Source organism: Lutra lutra, chromosome 9 (assembly GCF_902655055.1).
Source record: "Lutra lutra chromosome 9, mLutLut1.2, whole genome shotgun sequence".
In the NCBI taxonomy this organism is placed as follows: Eukaryota; Metazoa; Chordata; class Mammalia; order Carnivora; family Mustelidae; genus Lutra; species Lutra lutra.
In genome coordinates this window covers 75,361,308-75,369,910 of record NC_062286.1, presented here as the reverse complement: position 1 = coordinate 75,369,910, position 8,603 = coordinate 75,361,308, and the positions used below count along the sequence as shown (strand labels likewise).

The 8,603-nt window shown below is 46.0% G+C and overlaps 1 protein-coding gene across 1 annotated transcript in view; it reads left to right on the top strand.

Annotated features, from left to right (window-relative positions):
- Positions 1-1,277: 1,277 nt before the first annotated feature.
- The window catches only part of INPP4A (inositol polyphosphate-4-phosphatase type I A), a 124,872-nt gene continuing 117,546 nt past the window's right edge, over positions 1,278-8,603 (top strand). Inside the window, 1 exon segment of the mRNA XM_047745038.1 lies at positions 1,278-1,517. The gene's annotated coding sequence lies outside the window, so the exon portion shown is untranslated.

Below are 8,603 nucleotides of genomic sequence, written 5' to 3'. Positions count from 1 at the left end.
CCATAGGATCATCTGAACATTTTTTAGAACACTTTTGAGATGTCAAGAGGATCTTATTAATACTTTTGCTAGAAAAAAGGTATGAACTGGAGCTGTCCCAGGTAAACCAGGTATATTGGTCACCCTAATTTTAGAAAATAAGATATAAAAACATTTTTGGATTTCCACAAGTTTGATTTTCTTGGCTTTAATTTTATGTCAGGCTTAAGTCAATCTTTCTATTTATCTAAACTCTGATAAATGTTCTGGCTTATTGAATTAAAAAAGTTTTCGTTTAAGAATTTTTAAGGAGAGGGGCGCCTGGGTGGCTCAGTGGGTTAAGCCTCTGCCTTTGGCTCAGGTCATGATCTCAGGGTCCTGGGATCAAGCCCTGCATCCATCATCCATCTCTGCTCAGCAGGGAGCCTGCTTCCTCCCGCCCCCCCCCCCCCCCCGCCCCTCTGCCTGCCTCTCTGCCTACTTGTGATCTCTCTCTCTGTCAAATAAATACATAAAATAAAATCTTAAAAAAAAAAAAAAGAATTTTTAAGGAGAACTTTTTTCTAATAAAATTTAAAGACTTCAAAATAAAATGCCTGCTAATAGTCCAGTATTCTTGCTCAAGCAGAAATATTAAGGTTTAAAGTCATATTAAAATGAAAAGTTTCCTCTAAAACTTTATTATATATTTCTTTCCCATGAAAAAACAGAGCGGACTGTGGGGGAGAAGTGCAAGGAACAGGTATGCGGTGAGAGTCTATAATTGCATATTTATACAGTTATGCCAGAATAGGTCTGCAAGGCTGTTACTGGTTTCTTCTTTTTGCTTGTCTGTATTTTCAAAGTATGATTTTAATTTTTTCTTGTTTCTGGGTTCAATGTTCCGTTTCCTACACGTCTGCTAGGGATTGAGTGCACCTGCACCACGGGAAGCAAGCTCACCGTGGGGGCAAAGGGCCGAAACGTTTCACCCGGGGACCACTCTTCTATGGAACCTTCTTAGTGGGTACATTCGAGCCTCACAAGACTCAGTATATGTGAGGGCGAAAATGCCATCGTCCGATTAAGTCCAGATGTTCAAGAACTCCTTGCAGGAGACTCAGTCCAGGATCAGAGTGAGGTCTTGCTGTAACCTAGCAGTAGAATCGGGCGCGGGAGTCTCAGCAGCCCTGCGCCTCCGCTAGGGAGGCGGACCCGGAGGGGTGGGGCGGCCCGGCCGGGGGTCGCTGAGTGAGCATGCGCAGAGAAGGGGCGGGGCCGGGGCGGGGCCGGGGCGGGGCCGGGGCGGGGCTGAGCGCGACCTCCAGAGCAGCGGTGGCGGCGGCAGCGGCGGCGGCGGCCGCGGAGTTCGGATTGCTGCGCGGGCGGAAGGTTCGCGGCCGGCGGGCGCCGGAGAACCAGCACGTAGAGCCGGCCCACGGCCCGTGACTTGGTGACCAAGCGGCGGCGCTGCTGCTGCGGGGCTCGGGCGCGCGGCCCGGCGGGACCTAGGACGGCGGGGCAGCAGGGCGCGGGCGCCGCGGGCCGGGGCGCGCCAGGTAGGTGGGCCAAGCTGGGCGCGGGGGCGACGCGGCGCGGTCGAGGAGCTGGGTGCAAGGATGCACCCGGCGGGGTGGGGCGGGGCGCGGCGCGTATCTCGGTACCGGGTGCGCCGGACGGAGACGGCGCCCGCGGTTGTCATGGAAATCCTACAGCCTAGCGGTTCGCGGGCGGTTGCGTCTTTGGAGAACAATCCGAGCCAGGCCGACCCCTAAGCCAGTAGGAGACCCGGGCCGTCTCGCGCTGAGGGGAGTGCGGAGCCGGAGCGGGCGGTGGGGAGCCAGGATGCAGGACGCGTCGACCCCGAGGCCACATCTTGGCACTTGCTTGGATCTAGTGACTCCAGACGCTGAAGGCCTCGCTGTGTCTCGGGTGTAAACATAACCGGGTAAAAATAAGCATGCATCTCAGTGTAGGACATCTGGTCTCCATCCTCTCAACTCTTCCCTTTCCTGCCGGGCCATAGCCCCCCGACATTTCTGGCATCTTGGCTTTTTGTATATTATTTCTTTCTGGCTGTGCTGGTCAGTTAATTCAGGCCTGAGAAATTTGCAGGGATCTGTGACCATCTCTTGAAAACCCTGTCATGAATGTGTAGGCCATAGAAGATTGAAACACTCAAAATGTCAAAGGTAGATTTATGTCTTTGTGGGCGAAGGGATCCAGGATGGGCTTGCTTTCCCTCCCCCCACCCCACCTCCCTTGTCGCCTGCCCTCTGACATTACATAATGTTGTGTTCCTCCCGCCCTGAGTTCATCCATAATGACAGATCATGAAAATACTCCACTGGCCGAAAAGGAAGTATAAACAATTGTAAAGCCCCTTTTCTTGTTTTTTGCTTTGCCAACTGAAAGTGTTCAGTTGGGAGGCTGCTTAAGAGTAGAACGACCACAGGGCATCTAAATCTAGGGAATAGGGGGTGGGGTGACAGCGGGAATGTTGCAGTGAAATTCTGCCTGATTCATCTTGGTTCGCAGTGGATTGGGTGGACTGTGGGCAAGCCAGTGGGATTGGGGCCTGAACAGGCTGACTTGGGTGTGAATCCTGGATCTGCTACTTGCCAATGCTGGTTCTCAATGTTCTCAACTCTAAAAGGTGAGAACAGAACCTGCTTTGCCATTTGTTTTGGGATGTAGGTGCTGTTGGCGTTGGTAAATGCATGTAGAATAGGTTGTCTTAGAATTAAACTTAGTTTTTCATTGGTTGAAATGGCCTTTCTTTAAGAGAAATTTTGATTCTGGATCTAGGCTAGAGCTTTTGGGGAATTTTTGTTAACATATTTACTCCTGGAAGGTTTGATTCCTTGATTTCTCTGAGGAAAGATGAATGATGGTGCCCATGGGGGGAGGCTGGTGTGGTTGTTCTGTTGGAAGGCTGCTGTCAGAAGACCATGATGCTGTCCCAGGGGTGGTTGTTGCTTGTGAATGGAAACCCACAAGGCCTCATTCCCTGTGGTGTCTTGTAAACACACCTCTGTAACAACCAGCCAAAGTTCCTGGCAGAGTGTGCCCTGAAGACAGGGCTTAAAAGAAAGGAAGCTAGCCAGTTGCAGAGGGAAAGGGGGGCTGTATTTCTCCTGGGCTCAGCAATAGAATTTGCTTTGCTGAATCTAGTGGCTGCTTTACTTCTCGGTTTTTCATGAGGCTTATGCTATCTCAGTGTTTATCTGCTTTAGACTTGAAGTCAAGGGGAGACATTATAGTTTATTACATTGTTTGGGAAACGGTATATTTTCTTGTATTGCTGTTAAACTGAGTATTAGGATTTTTTTTTTTAAGTTGCTATAAAGAAAGGATGAAATAAAATAATATACACAAGAGCTTGTTGTGAGCTGTTAAACACCAGAGAGATGGGGTATATATGACTGAGAGGACCACTGACCCTGCAAGTCCTTTTAGCCAGCAGCCTACCTTGGAACATTCTGCTCAGCCAGCAGATCTGTGAATGCTCCCGAGGAATGGAACAGAAAGGCACAGGGGACCAACTGACCAGTGACCCCCCCACCCACCGCAGCATCTCAAGAATCCAGTAAGACGGAGGGGTGGGGAAACTTTGGACCAAGGTTGGAACCTGTTTCTCATGGAAAACTCTTTTATGGATTACATATTCCAGCAAAGTTCTCAGCATCATTAGCTACTCATGGTGTCAGGATGCTTTGGCTTTCACTGAGGAAAAAAAGAGTGCCAGGTCTGCAGGGAAGAAGGCTTGATTATGTGGTTGCTTCTTTTGTAGAACTTGATTAATGAGCTGGTCTTGAGAGATCCTTCAAAACATATTTTTCTGGCTTTCTGGAAGAGAAGCTCTGTGAGGAGAGTGTATTTTGGGGAGACCAGTATTAATACCATTTTGCTTTAAAGCAGAATGCCATCATGAACCAAATCCCCAGGAATTTACCCATATTTCTGTACATATACATACCTTGCTCTTTTTAAGTTGTTAAAAAATATTATTTCGGTTATACTGAAAAGTTGCAAGAATAATCCAGAGAATTTCTGGCTGTCCTTTACCCACATTCTCCAAATCGTAATTTGTGTTATCCTTCTCTCGTATTTGTTCATGTGTCATTACTTTTTTCTGAACTGTTTAACGGTAACCTAGAGACATGATGTCCTTTTACCTCTAAGTACTTTATTGTGTGTATCTTAAAAACAAGGACATTCTCTTACATAACAGTATAGTTATTAAAAATCAGGAAATCGAACACTGATACAACATTCTTATTTAATATATAAGTCTTTTCCAGATTTTGCTGATAGCTCCAGTAATGTCCTTTGGAGCAAAAGAAAATCCAAGATTATACATTGTGTCAAATTGTCCTCCTTATTGTCCTTTCATCTGGAACAGTTACTGAGTCTTTGTGTTTCATGACATTGACATTTTTGCCACCTGTTGTGTTTTTTTTTTTTTTTTTTTTTTTTTGGATGATGTCTCCCAGTTTGGGTTTGCCTGCAGTTTCCTCCTGATTAGATTAAGATTACCTGCTTTTGGCAAGAGTAGCACCGGGGTGACCCTGCAGCCATCTCAGCATGCCCCAGCAGGAGGAGGCATATGCTGTTGATTAGTCCCAGTCACTGGTCAGGTTAACTTTGATCACTTGAGTAAGGTCGTGTCTTCCAGGTTCCCTTACAGAAAAGTTACCATTTTCCCTTTGTAACTAATATGTATCTTTTAGTAAGATTAACTCCAGACTCTGTAAATACAGTGTTACTCCCCATACTTTGTCTAATTTTAGAATCCATTGATAAGTCTTACCTGAACTAGTTATTATGCCGGCTGACAGATGGTGATTTTCTAATTCCATATTTCTTTCTATACCTACCAGTTGGAATTGTACTGAAAGGAAGAGCATTTCTTTCTCCTGTGTTTATTCTTCCGTTTACACCTCTGCATTCACGAATTCCTGATTTATGCAATAGATAATAGTCTCTTACTCTTGTTGTTCATTTTATTGCTAAAATTGTCCCAGACTTAGCCTGCAGGAGCCCCTTGTGTCCTTTTGACACATCCTCATCATTCTTGGAGGACTTCTTTACTCCGTGGCACAAAACCTTCAACACTTGGCTTGTACTTTCCAGTCCTGCATTTTGCCATTTCTCCAAAGAGTCTTTGTTCCTTGTCATAGAGAATGGTATTTAAAAAACCAAGGTTGGGATGCTATGTGCTCATTGCTACTGAGGTGTTGCTGCTTCTAGGCCTTTTTAGGGACATGCACACTCATTCACACAGTCCACAAATTTTTCTCTGGTTTGCATTTTAAATTTAACGCTGTATTCTGGAGATCTATATGTACTGACATGAAAAGGCCTTTGTTTTGTTTTGTTTTTGGTCTATGTTTCAGAGTATGGGTTTATCATAATTTATTTAACTATCCTTTATCAATGGATATTTCAGTTATTTCCAATTTCCTACTCTAAAAATAGTGGAGAATCTGTGAATCAACTTATTGTTAATACTCACAAATATCTCAGTCTTCTAGATCCCTAGAAGTAGAGTTTCTGGGTCAAAGAGTAATTTTAAATGGATAGCTCTGCCAGATTGCCCCCACTTATAAGAGGCTTTCACTTTGTACTCCTTCCATTAAGATGTGAAACTGCCTGTTTCTTTTTAACTCTGCCAACACTGAAGAGTATAAATCTTGTCAGTTTTTCCCAATCTAATGGATAAAGAAGGCATTATTATTTTAACTTCATCTTCCAAATTACCAAAAATATTGAAAACCTTTTTGTGCTCATTTCTACTTTTATTTGTGTGAATTACCTGTGCGTCTCCTTTGCGCATTTTTTTCTCATTGGGTTTTCTTTATATTACTGCATTGTGGAAGTTACTATAACTTTAGACTTTATTCTTGGCAGCCTTAGAAGTCTCCTTAAGTATGATGCATTTTTCATCCTAGAGGAGAAGAAAACTACTGTTTTCTGAGCATCCCCTATATCCCAGGCCCTGGGCCAAGTGTTTATAGGCATCCCCTGCAAGGTCTTGTGAGAAGATGAGCTGTGGTATTGAGGAGGAAGCTGGATGAGGGGTGGCTAAGGTATCTACCTAAGAGTGGTTAGAAAGTTTTGAACTAGGATTCAAACCCAGGGCTGTCTGAATCTAGTACCACTTCCATTAAATCATATAGCTTCCTGTACAGTACTTAAAAATAAATACTTTATTGTATCAGTGTAGGAATGGGAATTAATTACCTGGAGCCCCCAATATCATTCATTTTCTATTTCTAGTGTTTTGATCTGTAAGTAAGGGTCTTTGAGCCTACACGTCTTTCAAAACCATTTATTTTATTTCTCGAACTGTTGTGGACTCTGGAGTCAAAGTCCTTGAGAGCCTCCAGCAGCTATGTGACCTTGGGCAAGTAGCTCAATCTTTCTGTGTTTCTTGGTTTGCTCCTCTGCAACCCCGGAGGCTTGTTGGGTGGGGGAGGACTTAGATGAGTTAATACACGTCAGGTGCTTGGAATGGCACCTGATTCCTGCTAGCTCAGGGACGTGACTCTTGATAATGAGTTCCCGTGCCCAACATGAGTGGGCAGTGTGGAACTTGGAACGAGAGCAGCGTTTTCTCTTCAGGTTTCACCATCCTTTTCATCATAAGTGGGCTGGAAAATGGAGAATCAGGGCCCCTGGGTGCTGTGTGCTTGTCTCCTCAATATGGTGTCTGCACACATCCTTTATCATGTCCCTGCCAGCCAGCCCCTAGTATTGGCTCACAGTTCTTAACCTGGGGCAGGTGAGATGCTGCAGCCCTTTCAAGGTGGAATCCTAAGGTTCACCCAGTGGAGGCCTCGGATGCAAGAAAGGTCCAGCTAGGGAGGGTCTATGGTTATGAAGGCATGTCCATTTTCTGGAATGGGGTCAGGAAGACAGAGGGGCTTCCTCTGGAAAGGGATCTCTTGAGGAGGAAAGCATTCAACTCCTTGCAGCTCCCTTCCTGGGATGCTGTCAGAGCCTTTCCCTCAGATATCTGGTAATTCTCCTGGCCTGGAGTTTATGCAGTGCCCTTCCTGTTGCACTTACAGGTGGAATTCTGAGCTCTCCTGACATCCTCTGCCTCTCTTCCTGTTCCCCACACCCCTATACTGTAGCTCTTGTACAGCTGGTATCAGCTGCTCTCTGATAAAATTCATTCATTCCAGGATGTAGAACTCCTTCCCTTGTCCTGTGTTGCCTGTATTTCAGATGGTTCATTCTCTAACCCACTATTTAGAATTTTCAAGAAGGATGACCTAGGTGTACAAAGTCTGGAAGTGTGAAGGAAATGCATTTAGGCAAGTATATGTTTCTGGAGAACAGGGTCCTTTTACGTAATAGGGATGCCCGGTTCAGGAGTCTCCCTGGATTGTGGGGTGTGTCTGTTGGGGTGCTTTTGGCTGCCAAGCAAACAATAAGGTCATTTACTATCTCATAGAACTGGACTTCTTCTCTGTCAGCAGTTTTGCAATTTCATCAAGGACCTAGATTTTTCTCTCTAGCCATTACTGCTATCATCCCAGAGTCAGCCTCCTCAGGATGATGAGATGGTCCTTATGGTCAGCCGGACTGTGTGTTTCCCTGCTCTTGACACCAGCCAGTCCCTAGCTATGGTCTAGCAGCCCTCCCTCTGGTCTGTGAGATCAGTGAGGACCACGTGGCCTCCCCAGGATCCAGGTCAGGAGGTCTTGAGAATGCTGTGTGCTGATTGGCTTAGGTGTGTTCCTCCATGTCTGGGCCCCTGACCAGTGGCATCAGCATTCCCCGAGACTTATTAGGAGTGCAGCACCACCCCAGTCTACTGAATTAGAAACTCTGGGACGGGGCCTAGCACTGTGTTTTAGCAAGCCCTCCAGGTGATCTGATGTAAGGTCAAGTCTGAGACTTGCTTGTCTAACCAAGACCACCTGCATTCCTCAGCTGGAGGTGGGGCTGGCTTTTCCTGAATCCAGACAGGATTGTTCCCAGAGTAGGAAGAAGGGAGGATGAGTGTTGGGTGGTCAGCCCCTGGTGTAAACGGAGGAGCCTGTGGGTATCTTTGCTTTCCATGCCCCATCCCCCCAGCCTGTGCCCCAGTTAACTGGCCCCGTTGTTTCCCAGCCTCCATGCCTGCAGCCACTCCAGCTCCCTTGAGAGTGGCCCACATCCTCCCCTTAGGACTAAAGGAAGCAAGATGGCAACCTCCCAACCCCAGGTTCTATCTCTGGCCTAGCAGGGATGGGAGTCCACTGGGCCAGCAGCTGAGGATCTGGGCTGGTCCTTATGACTCACTTTTCAGAGCCATTCTGGAAGCAGGTTCTGATGTGTAGGGTTTGCTTGCTTACTCTAACACTTCTTACTCAAAAAAAAAAAAAAAAAAAAAAAGAGAGAGAGAGCAGTACAGTTAGTAGGGACTTGGGAATGCTTAAGAAGTTGGTCTGGAGACAGCCTAAGGGACCACTTTTAATGCCTCTGCCCAGTGTGACCTGCTTTGTTGATCCCTTTTGCAAGTACAGGTCTGGTGTAATTTGTGAGCTCAAAATAGCCTGCTGTTCCAGATTTTTCCAGAAACTGGTAAGCTGAGATAGTTCTAGATTTTCTTGATTTTCCAAAGGCTTTCCAAGGTATTTCTAGATTTT